This window comes from Pteropus medius, unplaced genomic scaffold, assembly GCF_902729225.1.
Source record: "Pteropus medius unplaced genomic scaffold, Ma_sr-lr_union100, whole genome shotgun sequence".
Taxonomy (NCBI): Eukaryota; Metazoa; Chordata; class Mammalia; order Chiroptera; family Pteropodidae; genus Pteropus; species Pteropus medius.
Genome location: NW_024349801.1, coordinates 22,618,327 through 22,635,879, shown reverse-complemented (window position 1 = coordinate 22,635,879; position 17,553 = coordinate 22,618,327). Strand labels below are relative to the sequence as shown.

The window sequence follows — 17,553 nt, the reverse complement described above, 5'->3', positions numbered from 1 at the left end:
TTCTTTCATTCATGGAAGGCAAGAGTATTCTCTCAGAGATAACCCCTGCTTACAATCACGGATAACAAAATCAGGCTGAAAGGGCTACTGTCCTAACACAAACTTTACAGCCTTGCAACCAGTTATTATAAGCTAAAACAAAAGTCTCCACATTCCAAATAATGTGCTGGGAAACAAAGGGCAATCCTGCTTTAGAGCTCTATTAATTCTGAGCCTAGGATACCTAGATGGGAAGGAGTAAATAGGAGGCTGAGAAATGAAAAGGTAAGATGGCCAAATATGACTGAGTGATATCACTTATTTGTCTATAGTATGAAATCTCAGTATGTTTGACTCATCCGATGAAAACACCAAAGCTCCTTGTAAAGCCAATGATTTTTAAATTACTCTCCATTTTACTTACCTCCAAACTCCACCTACTCTGGTATCATCTTTCCATCCACAATGAGCTTCCTACAGTTTCCCTGATAATGTTATTTTGTTCTTCCAGTCTTGTGTTTTCATCCAAGTCTTTTTTTCATCAATTCACAAAACCTCAAATAAAATTTTCCTTAACCTCCTATTGTGACTTAAATGCTTTTTAAAAAGATTCTCATTGTACCTTGCACATATGTCTAGCACAGCATTATCACTCTGTACTGGACTCTTTACTCATTTACTCCCTTGTTTACATGACTGGATTTGTCCCAATTATAAACTCCAGGAGTGCAGAAATCTTGTTTGATTGGACTTTGTGTCCTGGCACATCCTAGTAAGTACTTGCTGAAAGAAGGAAGAAAAGGAGAGAGAAAGGAAGGGATAAAGTAAAGACAGACTACAGCAAAGTTTTGGCCTAAAGTTACACCATTCATTCATTCTTTCGTCCATTCAACAAATTTATATTAAGAGCCTACTATATCTCAGACACTGCTCTGGTAGCTGCAGATAAAACAAATTAGCCGAGATAGGTGGGAGCAAAAAAGTAATCCCTGTCCTTATGAAGTTTAATAATGTAGTGGAAGAGCTGGATCATAAATAAGCTATACAGTGTGTTAGATGAAAGATGTCGTATGAAGAACTATGAAGGAGAGAAGGTGGACAAGGGGTCTTGGAGGAGGGGGTTGCTGTGAAAAGCAAACTACCATGCTTCCCATTCAATGCCTCACCATCAATCTTTATTATTTTTATTTCCCTTCTGATGAAGAATTCATGCTTTCCTTCTTCAGCATCCCTTCCAATGGCAATTTTTTTTAAAGCTCATAATTCTCACGTCATTTTTTTAACCTCAGTCTTTTTTTCTGATGGCCAACATCAATTGGACTATAAATCTGTCACATACTACTACTAGCTTAGGCCTCTCCAAGTTATAACCCATGTGGTCCAGCCAAGATACAGAGATTCCCAAAAATGCTTTCATCATATCCCAGCTGGAATCTCTTAATTCATTATTTTCAGGTCTAGCTGTACCTCCTCTGAGCACTTGCAACTCAGGAATAACCAGGTCACAATCATTTTCTTAAGACTTGAACCCCTAATTACAATTCTCCCATGATAAAGGAATCTGTTTACAAGTTTATGTGAACCAAAGTTTTTCCTTTCTCAAGTCAACTATTATTTTTCTCCTGTGCTACCTGAATCAAAAACTAAGTTCTTGAGTTTAAAAAAAAAAAGTATTTTAGGTTTACGAATCACTGATTAATCCAAGGAAACATTCAAACATCTACCACCACTCTTTCCTGGCCTGCTTAAATTAATCTTTATTTTTTCCCCCCATTTTATCCATGGTAATACATTCTGGTATTTTCACAATAAGAACGCAATCAGGAAATGGACGAACTAGGCTCTTTAAGGCTCTTAAAAAAACAGAGCCTGTTCTTTCTTGAATTAAGTAGTCTAAAGAATGCTCACTGCCCTTTCTTCCCTGGAGATTAGTCAATGGGTTGTGATTACTCAACAGTGTCATTTCTACTTTCATATTTCATATGTTGGTGACTCTCTATAATGCATGAATTAATTGATGAAAGTTAGGAAGTGAGTAGGCTAATACAGCATGACCATCACGTTTGCAAACACTTCCCATAAGGTCTAAGGTGGCATACATCATTAAGATTAGTATATTTATGACATTTTGTTGTAAAAGCCATCTGCAGTTGGCACCGAATTATTGATTTGTGCAGCTTAACAATTCAATTCAAAAAGAAATCAAGCTGTTACTATGTACTTATTACTAAAATAATATTGCTCTTTATACCAACAAACAATCTTGGAACATGCTATCTACAAAAAAGACTTAAAGATTAGAATGTGTATTTTTGGGCAGGCATGAGATTGGAGAATTGAAAGTGATTCCATCAGTTCAAGTATTTGAGAAGAAAAACTATTTTTAAAGCAAACTTTCTGAGGTTGGCAAAGGATTCAAATTCATTTTCAGCTCATTCATTAAAAGGAAAAAATAAGGAAGAAAATTCAAATCTCCATGGTAAGAAGCACAGGGTACTACCTCCACATGCGTGCTCAAAAGTATGTTCATAGGGTAATGACTGAAAGTCATGGACTACAACACTTTTGCTAGAAATGTTATTTTTCAGGCTTGCATGGAAATACTTTGATTTCGATGGACTAGAAGTGTTTGCGGTTTGACGTATCATCTGTTAACAATGTTCCGTTCCTAGACCTGTGCTCTCCAAAGGGCGCCCTGTGATTTATTTTTAAGTGAAATATGTCAGCAGCGAAAATGCATCTCTTGTTAAGGCTTGTAGATACTTTCAGTGACCATGCACCCAAGTGGTGGAACACAGTTTTGAAAGGAGTGCAGGCAGGGCAAATGCAATGCGAGGACCAGATATTTCACCAGGACCACTGCCAAGTCTTGTTGGGTGTGACGATAAATGTCAGAATGTAGCAATTACAGTAGAGAATGATAAGAAGCTATTCTTTACATGCTTGTAATGGATAATTTCCTTTTAAGAATGGCAAAAATCCATTCTTAAAAATACCATATTAATTGAATTTAGGAATAATTCCACACATTAAGCAAAGTAGTTATATGATTATTGCTAGGTCTGTTGTTTAATTCTAACAATGACCTTTCTTTTTCCTTTTTATATTGTGGTTTCAACTACATACAGTTGAACATATATTTCTATCATCCTCTCAAAAAAGCAGGGAAGAAAAAAAGTTGGTATTTTCATTTTTTTTATATTCTATAAAGTCTCTACTTCCCAGAATCTAGCTTTCTGAAACCTGTGATGTCTGGAACAGCTCAGGACTCTGAAAAACAATGAGAATACTTTGGGCAATATTCTGCCTTAGGTGTGAGTTCTCTGAAGTTATCTATAAGTCTTAATTCAGTCCACATCAATCTGGAGAAGAACCATATGAGAAAAGAGCACTCTGTGTTCTCTCTCTTCACAAATTGCTAAGGGAAAAATTAAGTTACAAATCAGGCTCTTTCAGGCTCCTATGTGGTAGGAAGTGCTCCGACTTAATGAACACCTCTTTCCATACCGAATCAAACCCAGGCACGCTTAGCTTCAATCCACTTAAAGTATCCTAAGTGTGGTAGGGTGCATATTTCTTTCAGCAACCATTAAGACTAAGAGAGTTATCATTAGTATTAACTTCCCTAAGTCAAAAAAAGAGCCTGTGAAATAAATTATTTATTTATTCTAAATTAAGATAGTCCTATATTAAGGCCAATGTTATTCTATTATAGATGGAATGCATTCATGAAAGATAACAGGGGAAAAAAAGCCTAAGTAATAAGAGTCCAAGATTAATTTGTGATAGATAAAGGAACAAGTTCTTCCTTGTTTCTCAAGACAGCAACTGATCTGCCCTATAATTTCTTTGAAATATGGTGGATGAGAATACTTGTTGTGATAGCGTAATCTTATGTTAGCATTTTATACTTATTTAGTAAAAGGAAGTTTCTGATATATGTTTAATATTATATAGTTAGACTTTGAGTCAGTGGATAGCTAGAAAATGTAAATTTTGAAATTGAAGAGATATATTATGACGTTTCTCTTTCTTCTATCTTTCTTTCTTGCCTTCTTTTTTTTTTTTTTTGCAGTTACTGAAGTTAAAAAAGCCTGAAACAACCACACTTCTTGTTATGTCTCAATCCAACATCTTATTTTAATATTCTTTTTCTTCCTCTCCAGCTTTCACAGTTGCTTTTCAGCCAGTGGATCCTCACACCTACCCATATCATGACGCTATCAGAGAAGAACATACAGCCACTATGTATGCACCATGGCTAAAAGAAAACACAGAGTCTTTGGACTATTAGTTCCTGAAAAGCTAACAAACGTGACATTTGTCTTTCTTGAGGCAATTGAAAAAAATCTGTTAAAAGTCCGCAGTCTCCCAGCACTACAAAACATGAAATATATCCCCTGTCCCTTGGCTTTAAATCGATCAATCTCTTTCTCTTGTAACTTCTCCTTGGAAATTCCACATTATATCCCCTCTGACATTAGCTTCTCAGGCTTTCTGAGATGCTTCAGTATTATATCTTGTCCCAAGTGCATACCCTGAACTGGCTCCTCAATGAGACTCTGGCAAGATAATTCTCAGCCTATGGAAGATAGATAACCCTACAGTGAAGAGATTGCATTGGGTCTTGTCGAGCAATCATGGTAAGGCATGGGAAAAAAGAAACAAATCTCCTTAGACCACTCCAATAGTACTGGACTATGTCCAAAGCCTTACACCCAAATTTGAACTTCTTCTGAAAGCCAGGTCTCCTTATGACCAAATGTTTCTCAGGGGAAGGAAACTGATAACATATTAATCAATGTCATTTCAGGCTACCCCTAGCAATTCATTTTAATTCTTTTCATTCTTATCCACCTATTTCCAGCCACAGATAAGCTGCAGTTACCATTCCATTTTGTAGACTTACGCTAAAGCCAATTATAATTTCATAATCAAGTATCATGGGTCAGAGGGATAGGAAACTACCCATTGAAACAGTGAATAGAATTGTACGTACACTGCGGCAAACAGGAACCAAATACCAACTCCAACTCAGCTTGAGCTTGTTGTCATTGAATAACTAAGGCAGAAAATCATTACAGCAATACACTAGCATATCATGTCGTCCACTCTGAACCCAATCCTGTTGCTAAAAGTGATAGGCTGGATACATTGTTAGATCCATTCTTTTATTCAACAAATATTTACTGTGCATCTACTATGTGTCAGGCATTATCCTAAGCACTGTGACAAAACAGGCAAAAATCCCTGTTTTCATGGAGCACATGCTCTAGAGAAGACTATTCTACTCTAAAATGCTAGGCATTTTTATAAGAGTGATACTGCAGATCTCCTGACCTGTGCATCAAGAAAACAAACTGATCACAAAAGAAAACCAATTGCCAGCCTTTCCCTGAACACACACACTCCAATGTACCTGCTTTAACTTCGCACTTAAAGAAATTACACCAGAAGGGTGTCCTGGGCTGAGTGACACAGCACATTCTTTCATGCATCCGGATACTCAGTGCCTGTGTGCTCTCAGCCTCCATCAGGACCACATTCTCCTCCTATTCTATTCACAGCTCAATTTCAGCTATGCTCTCCCAGGCAAAAGTGTTTTCATCATACAACATCCACTTAAAATTAAAAATAACCTCTTTCTCAACAAATTCGATCAAAAAGATTTGCCTAGTCACCTAAAATTTAGAAAGTTAAAACTTGATCTAGAGGATGAGAAGTAGAATGAGAATATCCAAATGTTAGCAACAACTGAGAATCAAAGGGGTATGTGAAATGGAAAAAAATAAAATCATAACTAAAATAAAAAGGTACCTAACAATAGCTAAAAGATAATTTTAAAATGCTAGAGATGATTGTAGCTCTACAAGCCAGGCAACTATCCGTTGGAGAATATGAATGTACCATAGTCTGGGCTGAATTAAAAAACATAGATCTCATTCCTAGACACCTGCTTTAGAAGAAACACAGAGGGTCTTTCCAAGCTCATTTTCCTTAGCTATGAAATATGATATTCTCTCGTCTTCAAGGACCAAATGAAACAGTGTGTATGTCTGTAAAGTACTGCAGAGGTGGAAGGGATCACAAAACTTTGGACTCTCTGAGGTATTAACACTTCACAGAATTCATTTGGCTTTATTTAAAACTATCCGTGATTTAAAAAGGTCAAGGGGAAAGCTAGCTATTAAAAGTAGAGATGGTAAGTCACTCAATTCTTATCTGACACACAAGAAATTCAAGAAATAAACCATGCCTAAAAACCATTCATTTATTCATTCATCTAGTCAACAAACACTTACTAAGCTACTAGGTGCGCAACACTGGAGAAAAAATGGGGAGCAAGACACATACAATCCCTTCCCTCATGGAGCAGAAAAGTACTAAAAATCTAGTAAAAACCACCAACACGTCATTCTTATATAAAGTCACATGCCATGCAGCATGATTTCTTGTATTGTGCACAGTGAGCCTACAATAATATTTGCTGTTTAATTTTCAAGTATATTAGACACAGTAAGAATTTATCCTTCCAAAGCCCACAAAACCACATGTGCTATTATAAAAATGACATGACCAAACACTATGTTGCTAGGTGGTTGTTGTTATTGTTCACATAAACCATTACGAATGTATTTAGTGACTGAGGTGGTGGTCATGACTTGTCCAAAGAGTAAATGATTTATTGATACCAGAATTGCTATTATGACATTCAAAGGCATTCCCTAGGGACAAGTCTGCATGCGTCCACTCAAAAAGCATGCATTATCTCAAAAATACTTAATGCCTGAACAAACCATTTTTATGGTGTTCTTGTTTTATGTATTTAAAAGGCATCTAAGTTCCAGTTTAGTCACTTTCCTGGAGGCAAGCTAGGGGTCAGAGTCCCGATATAAATACATGGATTAGAGGAAAAGCAATGTAAGTAACATAAAATTCAAGATCTCTCCGGTTTTGAAGGGCATTAGAAACCTACGAGAAAAACTCTACCACCTTATCTGGGTCAGTATTTGAGGGCTCTTAACAACAGATTCTCATGAACGATCTGAGCCATCAGGCTTCTAATGTGCTATTTAAAAAAAACCTATAGTGCTCTTATTATTCTCCACTAATGGATGTCACAGCACCATTGCACTTGTCTTAATTTGCCATATACATCGTTCTCCTGACCACTGCCCCCACCTCATGTCCCATCACCCTCCCTCGCTGTCTGACCTCTGTCCATAAAGGATTTCTTTCATTTCTTCGAATACTTGGAACATATTAGGACATTTACACATATTCTTCCTTCTATCTTGAAAGCTTCCCCTCACTCTACATGTGGCTGGCAACTTCTCATAGTTCAGAGAGACCCCCTGACCACGAGTCCACATGCATCATTGTTCTCTGCCTTCTATTTTCATTCAAGACCTTTACCACATTGTTATTAGGTTTTTCTGTGTTTACTTGTTTAAACTCTGCTTCCTCCACTAGACTGTAACTCCAGAAGGTAAGGGTAAGTATGTTTCATGTGATTAGCACAGTGCCTGGGAAATAATGGGTGCATGATGGATAAACTCACATCTCTTCTTCCCAGAATGCTTTCTTTTCAGCTTAATATCATAGCTTTTTATGGATACATTTAATAAAACTGAACTCTAATGAGTGAGATTTGAAGTCTGTGGGTTTAAAATACCCCCACATTTTGGCTTTTCTAGCTTTAGTCCTCTGGAACGAGCACTTTTAGTCCTTTTTACAAAGGTTACTTAAAGAATGGTATGTGGATTCTACAAGTAAAAGCACCTCCTCACACACCCCTAAACTGACTATGCTATATTTATAGACTCAAGTTCTGATTCCAACCTCAAAAACTAAATATATACTTTAGATAGGTATTCACTTTATTTTGCTGATAGATAAGTTTCTATTATCTCTCACTGGTTTTAGAATACCACGTTTCTAAAATAGCTGAGTATATTTTACCTTTCGCTGCTGGCCTTTTCTGAAGAGACAAGATCATTTCCCTTTCTGTATCTATGTATATATCAGTGTAAGTAAACAAAACTTTATAGTAATCTTTGATTAGTTGTTGTGATAGCAAATGGGTTTCAGGGCTACAGTCATTAAAATATTTTATGGAAATGGTTGTCACTCACCCCTCCACTTTCTCCTTCCCCTATTACTATTTGAACCACTGGAGTTTTAGCCTTCGTTACAATTGCAACAATTAGGTGCGAATTAAAGAAAAGCACATGGTTGATATGATATCCAAATGAGAAGGTTAGGCTTCATCTGAATAGGAGACTCCAAAAAATATGTTGCTCCAGTAAAATAACAAGAATTCTAAGTGGAACACATCATAATGAGGCCTCTAAGTGTAGGTCTAACTTTGTTGATAGCTGAAAATTTCATACTATTTATGAAACAACACTTTCAACTAAGATTATTCTCACTTTCATGAGAATATTAACAGCAAATATTTATTAAACATGTATTATATATGTGCCAGGTCTTATACTAAGTACTTTGTGTTTTTATTATCTCATTTAATCTTCCCAACAATTTTGCTAGATAGGTACTATTATTATCCCCACTGCACAGATTAGGAAACTGGCTAATAGACACATAGTAACTTCCTACAGCTTCACAGCCAGCAAATGGCAGGGTTTCCTTCAGAGTCTGAATTCTTGACCAATTTTCTAGGAATGGTCAGGCATGTTAAAAAACACAAAATCTTCTAATTAGGCATTATAATTAAAACATGAATTAAAACATGAGTTGGGATACAGACTCCTTTGGTATAAAGTTTAGTCTTGAAAATAATTTCCCTATCGTTTCCTCTCATTCATAAAAAAATAAAGAATAACAACCCAGGAGTCACGAGAACAGGGGAGCCCTGTGCACACTTCAGATTGACTCAGTAAAGGGCTGTAATGACTTCTCAGAATCATTACCTTCTGTTTGGTGTTATGATAGCTATTTAGCTTGGCAGTAAGAAAAAACACTGTAGAAAGAAATGAAATCTAAATAATGTTTGTAAAGACATAGCTATATATCACTCCATATTATGCTTTTTTTTTTTTAATTAGAGAATTTTCTACGGTGTTTAAGAGTTGTTTTTCTCAAAGAGGGCAATTCAAACTTCTATTATACATTGCTTCACAAAGCGAATTTAATGTCCCTCAGATGTATATATGCCTCTGCTTTTTATTTTTCCCCTAGTATAATAAGAAAGTTCCCAAATATTCCCAACTTTGTAAGAGATGCTTACAAATCATTATACAAAGAATGAACCAAAATTTACTTCGGGGTTGGCGGTGGGGGGTGGGGGGAGGAGTACATGGCTTTGCCTCTGTCTTTAAAAGTTTACTACTTTTAATTTAAAGAATATATAACTGGAACCCCTGACAAAGTATGAACTTTTTCACTGGGACTTTTGGGAAAAAAATGATCCCTAAGAGCTAATGCATATCTACAAAAAAATTCGATTTGGGTAAAATTTGTCCCCAAACCTGCAAGCCTTCTCTTTTGGCCTGGTTGGGTGTCCTAAATCACTGAAAGCCAATAATGACACCTATGAGAAGCCTAAATTAAATTAAAGTAAATGACTCCTATGAGAGGATAAATTAAAACATTACATATTTACAAAAAATTCATATTTGTGTATATACATATATTTATAAAATTAATAGGTCATTTATATTTCATTTGATGAAGAAAATGTTTTTTAAGAAAGCTTAAAATATTATAACTTCCTTATGAGGCTTCTTAAAAGCCATGACAGAAGATTCTAAATATTTTTATGCAGCTATAAGTATTTCAACACAAGAATCAATAAATGTACATGGAAAAAAGTTTTTGACAAGGTGAATATGCTCATTCCTTACCCCTTAGTAAACATCATTAAAAACTGTCATCCCCAAAGACAAGAACTGGGTCACCCAATTAGGTTAAAATGTAATAAATGCAAGAAAAACAAGAATTTATTAGAGGAATAAAAATACTAAAATGGCTGATGTAATTCTTAAAGTAAATGACAAAGACTAAATGTTTAATACATGCATTGACCATCAAATAGAAATGTGGATGGGGTCCAGGTGGCCAGAGGTGGCGATGTTAACGAAGTTACCTGGAAATTGATGGGGATTCAAGGTAGAGAGCTCTACGATCAGGAAAAGATTGAGGAAAAACTAAGTCTTAAATCTGACCTTGAAAGAAAAGAATTTAAGCAATCGAGAAAAAGAAACCAGCTTCAAGTATATCCTATACTTCTAGTTCTGGTAAGTAATACCGCCAACAGCTGATAAGCATCAGATGGCATGCATGTCAACCACATTAAATCATTCAGAACCAGGAAATTGTCACTATTTAGTCCAGCTTGCCTAAGTGATACTTTAGAATATTTGAGAACCAAACCCCAGGGAGTACTGCAGTAATTTATGGTCCAATGCATCCTCTTAGGAACACAAAGTTACTACGCGATGAAGATCTTCCTCTAAATCCTCTAGACATTTAGACAAATATTCATCTTCAGATGAAGATCATATGTGGATTTAAAATATCTATCTAGAATATGAAGATGTTGTCATAGAGATGTCAGATAACTTTCAAAATGACTGTCAAAATAATTGGAATCTAGATTTTCAGAATAAGGATGTTAAGGGAGAAGGCAGGGGTTCTAAAATGAATGGATTTGGAAGTGCTGGATTAAACTAAGAAAAAAACAGTAACCTTCCTGCAGGACTCCCAAAAGCTAACATGCTAATACACCAGTGCCTCTCCAAGAGGAGGACATGGTACAGAATTTCCAAAATGCAACTGACCATGGAAACTTCATTTCATGGAATCCCCATAGGACTAATGTTCTACAAAAAGTGCTTTGGCACATCATCTGGATTACAAAGCTCCATACATTTGTTCGGTATAAATTCATAAACCAAAAAAAGCACAGACTCTCTAGAGGCCATAACTACTAGGGAACATAAAAACTAAGCATTCTCAAGGACTCTCAATTGAGCATGTTAAATTGGTAAAGATCTCCAGACTATTATCCATAAGATTAAGCTAAAACAGTTTCAGAAATAGACCAGTCCACCCATTAACTTATAGATACAAAGGAGAGTTTTAAAATTGCCAAACCCTGTCTCATAGAGAGATATTGTGCAGAAGCACAGTTCGGTAGAATAGAAGGGTCCCACAGAGAGATTTGAAACACACCCTCCCTTCTCTGGAGTTAAGCAAGTTGACTTCATGCCTCCTCCTCTTTCTCATAGGAGGTTTCTGACACCAATTATGCTGGCATTGCAAGGAGCTCTAAGGGTGACTGTGTTCTCCCTTCTCCTCTGGTCAGTTCCAGCCTCTGACTCTTTGCACGTTCTTTTCCCTTTACCAGTAGTACTTTTCCTCATCTACTCTGCCTAGCTTAATCTTTGTCCTATTTGGTTATTTAAATATTTCATATATGCATTTCTATCTTTGTAAAAACTGATTTTAAGGCCCTGATGACAAGAACCATTTACTTCTTTCTGAACCATTATAGTGCCTAACTTGGGGTGAATCCTTTATGAAATATTTGCTATAGTTGTTATATCTAATTGACATGACTGCAAGAGATTTTGCTTATCACTTATATTTGAACAAAATTCCACTTAGACAGATATTCGGAGAAATTAGACTCTAATCTGAAGCCCCTGTTTTTGTTTTATTGTTTGTTTTTAGTTGGTTTACTTTTAAATATCAACGCAGGCTCTGATTCTCTAAGATGCTGCTTTCATAAAAGCTGAAGAAGTAGCAGCAGGAAGAAGAAAAACTGGAGACCTAATAGAGACCTTAGGGGAAGTGTTGATGTTACTAGAAGCGAAATTCTAGAGCTGCGCTGTCCAATACGATAGCCACTAGCCACCCGTGTCTACCAGCTGGCCCAGTTAAGATGATGCGTAATATATGCATTGGAGTTCAAAAATTTAGTGTAGAAAGAAAAAGAATGCAAAATATCTTATTAATAATTTTCAATACTGAGTAACTATTGAAATTAAATTTGGGGGTAAATTAGGTTAAATAAAATATATTATTAAAATTAATTTTATCTGTTCCTTTTACTTTTTCGAGTGGCTACTAAAAAAGTTAATATTATCTATGTGGCGGCTCACATTATATTTCTATTGGTCAGTGCTGCCTTAGTGTTGTAAGCACTCAAGACTTACTCAAGAGTGGCCCAAATATTAAATGTGGCTACTATTTATATTTTTTAATAAAAACTATTTAAAAACTTCATTTTTAAAGTTCATAAGAGCTAAAAAAAAAAAAAGGAAAAAATAGTAAAGTTGAAAACAAACTCTCTTCAAAGACGACACCATAATGCCAAATCTTGCATCAAATTTAATAGCTATATTAAATTATTCACTTTGATAATATAAGAAGATGCTAAAATGGACATTTCCATTGAAGCGCCAAGACAACAGATATCATATTCTAAACCGAGTGTGACACTACGATCAGAATTTGCAAAGAAGTTGATGACAATCTGGTCACAGGGCTATTAAACCCTCATGCATATCCAGAGTATCTAAGTATCTAAGGCAGTAAGAGATGGGTAGGGGGTTTCTTGGGAGAGGGCTGAAAATGGTGGAAGACCACATTATGATGACAAATCATGACAGGGGCTTCAAGGAAACTGCTCAGACCACATAATACGTATCCACTGCAGTTTGGAGGACACTGGGGACTGTCTAAGGCATGGAAACCGGCTGGCTAGAGGCTGCTACTGTCGAAGTTGGTTTGTACACGACCAATTTATCGTGGCAAAAATTCATGAGTGTTTTCTGCCAACTAGTTGTGGGCCACCGCAAGGGAAAGCGGATGTGGAGTGGGCTTAGATCCTTTCTCAGAGGGGTGCCTGGAGCAGCAAAGAGGTCTCAGATGGCCAGAGGTATCAATGGATGAAAGGAAATGTAAACAACCAATAAGAACTTAAACATCTTTGCTCACATTAAGGAACCCACACAGGAGAAATTCTGAAAAGGCCCAGAAAATTTCATCTGCCAGCAGAGGAAAAACTAGCCCAGGCTGAAGACAGTGAGAGACAAAAATTAAACTGCTTTATGATTGCATCACTCCAATCCCGCTTGTGCATATCAGGCATGCCAGCCTCCAGAGGCAGGGTAGCATACGTTCCCTACATGCATACAGTTACTCAACCACAAAAACGTAATGCCTATGTCAACAGATGTATTTCCCGGAACTATTCTAGGAAAATCAAGTTTATTCAATGATCTACCAATTGCCAAATGTTGCAATACCACTGTAGATGCATGGTAACATTTAGAGTATTCTGCCTCTGCTATCCACACAGTGGTATTTACTTTCCATTTAGACTAAATATCAAAAGTGAGGCTCACAGAGGGCTTCAACATATTTTAGGAACAATGGTTTATTGTTTGTTATCTTTAAGAAAAAAAATGCATAGTTCACAAGGCTCTGCCTCCCAAAAGAACTTTGAGAATGGAAGTTGGCTTATGGCATTTACTATGGGAAAAAAAGTAGCGTAAATTATATAAAAAATTATGTAAAAATGATTTTAAATTATGTAAAAGTAGTGTCAGAAATGCAGCTCTGTACATTTGCAACAACATGGATAGATCTTGAGATAATTATGCTAAGTGAAATAAGTCATACAGAAAAAGTTGAAAACCACATGATATCTCTCATATGTGGGATATAAAACTGAAAGTAACAAACATATATGACAAACAAACAGAAACTCATGGATGCGGACAATGGAATAATGATTACCAGAGGGAAGCTGGGGAGAGGGGAGGTAGAAGGAGACAAAAGGGGTCAAATATTTGGTGACAGAAGGAAATGTAACTCTGGGTGGTGAATGCAACATATATAATGCTGTTGAATGATACACTTGAAACTTATTCGATTTTGTTAATCAATGTCGCTCCAATAATTTTAATTAAATAAATAAAAAGAAATGTAGCTCTGTAAAACTTCCAAACAGTGAGAGAGAGGGAAGCAAGGAAGGATGGGGAGAGAGAGGAAGAGAGGAAGAGAGGTAGCGGAGCAAGACAGAGAGAGAGAGAATATCTACATTTCATCAATGAAAAGCTCCAGGAAAAAAAAAAGCATGAGAAAATCAGCTCCTGATTCCATAAAGCATTCTAGACAGGCCTTTGAGAGAAGGTCATGTTTCTACTTTCTTTTTATGAGGTAAATGTATCTGAAATGCACTACCGGGTTATTATGTATTCGGATCATTATATGTTAGTCCTTTCCATTTATTATGACACAATGCAGACATTACTTTCCTAGATTTACAAAATAAATGCTTATCAAATGCTTTTAGGATTATTTTTTGAAAATTGTTCAATGAAACATTAAAAAGATCTCTGTGCAAAATCGTCAGTTTAATACCAACTGCACATATGAGAATGTGGGAAAATTACAATCAACCTATCTTCTGTTCTATTCTTCCATTATTGTGCAAAAAAAAAAAAAAAAGAAAACAAACCTTTTCCAGTTCCATTAACACTGGAATTTCACTAAGGAGGCAAGGATGATGAATGAAGACTTAGCTCCCCTTCTACTGTTCTGCTTCTCTGATGAAGTGAGAATTACCACTATGTTTTCATTTTTATTCTACTCTACATTTGCCCCCATTGCTCCTTTTTCTTAAAGCTATCGGTTCAACAGTGCTTTCCCCTATACTTTATCTACTAACAGCCAGCAGAACAGCCAATGGGCCTCCTTGATTTGGCAAAAATCCAAATATTGTCTTCACAGTTTAGACTTGCATAGGAATTTAACACTGAACAAATGAATCAGAATTTAGAAAAATCCATGTCCATGCTTACATTCAGATGGCATATGATAAAGATCTCCAGATGGAGTAATGATAGAAAACTTTTTGTTATTAGCATTTATGCTTCCAAAAGGCTTCATTCTCTGGTTCACATAGAGTTTGACATAAAAACATTAATCCAATTCCACGTGCTTTAAGGAGCAGGCAAGTCAATTGTTTTCACTGCATTTTAATCTAAGACAATTTTTGACTATCCACTGTAATAATTAGAATTGACACTATTTCGGGTTATCTCTTAAAACTCAAACACCTCCCAGAAAGAAGAAAAAAATTGATCACATACTCATTTGAATGTATTGCTGACTCTGTAAAGGCAATTCCAAAAAAGTGATTCCAAACATGGTTTGAACAGTTTGTGATATTGTAGGAAAACGATATAACCTTTTATGGTAACTGCACTAAATGACAACATTCATTTTGTACATCTACATTTAAGAGTGTTGGTTCAGTCCTTTAGAGTCCACTGATATATAGCGCAAAGACAGGAATCATCCTCTCTCCACGAGTGGATTGGTGTCTCTCAAATATCAAAATCAATAAATGGAGAAATATTCCAAAACCCTGCATTAGATACACCCAAGCAATACTCATGACTCTTTTCCCTCGGCTTTTAAAGTGACTTAAAAACAACTTAGCTCAACTCTACCAGGGAGGAAAAAAACACCTACTTAGGCAAATTTCTTGAAGGGCTATTTTTTAATCTATTACTTCCACTTGAAAATTCACAGTTCTAGATTTCTCCTTACCATTTCTCAGAAAATTCTCTATGGTTAGTAATGACTCCTACCCAGTGAAATGCAAGTACAGCATAGTGATTACTGCACAGGCTTATGAGCCAGACTGGCTGGGTTCAGCTTCTGACTACACGACTTTACAAGCTCGGGAGAGCTATTTGACCTCTTTCTGCCTCTTTTATGCCTCTATAAAATGGAACTCATTATAAGACATTTCATTCAAGGTTGTTGCAAATCACCAAAGTAGAGTGTTTAGCACACTTCCTGGCCCACTCTATGTACCCAGTATACACATCATCTGCTATTACATCAAAGGGCTTTATAATTCTCATATTTTCTTGAGCCTTTGAAGAGTATAACGATTGTGAAGCTGTTCCCTGAACTTCTTTCTTGCCTTAGTTTCTTTAGTTCGGTGTTCTCCTGGTTCTCGTGCTTCTTTCATTTTTTTCTAGTGTCTTTCTTTTGTTCTCTTCTTCCCCAAGCCTATTTATCATTATCCCTCCCCATCTTCAAGTTCAGGTCTATCTCTATCATTCTTCTCCTTTCTTTCATTAGTAGATGAGAAGTAGGGCATTTAACAAGATTTTAAATGGTCTGCATTCTGAGGCAAGGTGGCAAGAGAAAGTGTGATTCCACATAGTCTCATTGACAGTAACTATGGTAATACACTACTAGCTTGTGTTGTAATCACCGAAACAGGCACTGACCTCGTTTCAACATTAACATACCGTACCACTGAGCCTAGGCAATAAGTTTTACCGGTTACTCAAGGCCCAAGCAGAAAGAAGGCAAAAATGACAGGGAAGTAGGGGTGGGAGCAGCAATAAATGTAAAACCATACATGTAAATTCACAGAAATACCATAAATATAAATTTACATAAAATAATTGTAAGAGGAACAGTGAAAGACTGAGGGTGCAAAAGAAAACACAAAGAGATTCAATCTTTGATAGAGAATGTAGCAAGAAATGGCAAACTCAAGTGCCCACAGGGCTAAGAAGCAAGCTAAATGAATGAAGTAGGCACGATGTATTATAATAAGGAGTCGTGGAGACTGTGGCAAACTGGAGAATGTAACTAAAGTTATTCACATTTAAGTTTTTAAAAAATTAACATTGCAACCTAAACAAGTCATGGGCCTTTACATTTCTTCCTCTGCGTGTAGAGAGATAGGAAATACTGTCATTGTTACCTGCCCAATGAGGCCAACTAGCCAAGAAAATTTTTTAAAAAACATATTATTTTACTGGCCAAAAGCTGCAAGTAAAACAAGTTTGCTTCATAATCTGATTACACTTGTTGAATGAATGTTAGGATTCATAATGCAAGCATGGGTCCCCTCCTCATCTACATCACAAATCAAACCACTATGTTCGTGGATTAAGATTAATTTAATTTATTGGCTTAAAGTGAGCCAAATCCTGTCAGTATCACCCCCAATGGGTATTCCACACTACTGGCTTTCTGAGGTAGTTACAGGTTCTAAGATCTCTCAGGGACAAAGCTGCTTATCCTGTGAGGTACTTGTAACTGACATTTTAAATGTTTCTTTCCATATGTATTACACCATGACAGAAGTTATTTGTCTTTTTATTGCCACCTGGTTTGGGTCAAATTGTACCTTCTTTTCTGCAAATATTCAACATATATATTCAACATTTGCTACAAAATCTTTACTTTCCATCTTAAAATAAAAAGGTCTTTATTCAACTTTGGAGAAAAGTGATGACTTTTACCGGTTACTCAAGGCTCAAGCAGAAAGAAGTTTTAAAAGTTTGTGAGTATTTTTCAATAAATATATTTTATGAGTATCTTTATAGCTTTGTATGAAATGAACTTGCTAACGTTTACTATAAAATAAGGAATGATGAGAAAATGGCTATGATTGTAGAGACAAGACAATCGATCAATAAAGCCATAGCTCAGGAGTAGGGGAAGAAACTTAAGAACATTACACATCTACATATATCTCAACATCATATTTGCATTTATAGG

General features: G+C 36.1%; 1 protein-coding gene across 2 annotated transcripts in view; it reads right to left on the bottom strand.

The window, feature by feature from the left end:
• Nucleotides 1–17,553, bottom strand: part of FBN1 (fibrillin 1) — a 219,621-nt gene that overhangs the window by 159,267 nt on the left and 42,801 nt on the right. The gene's annotated exons all lie outside the window — the stretch shown is intronic.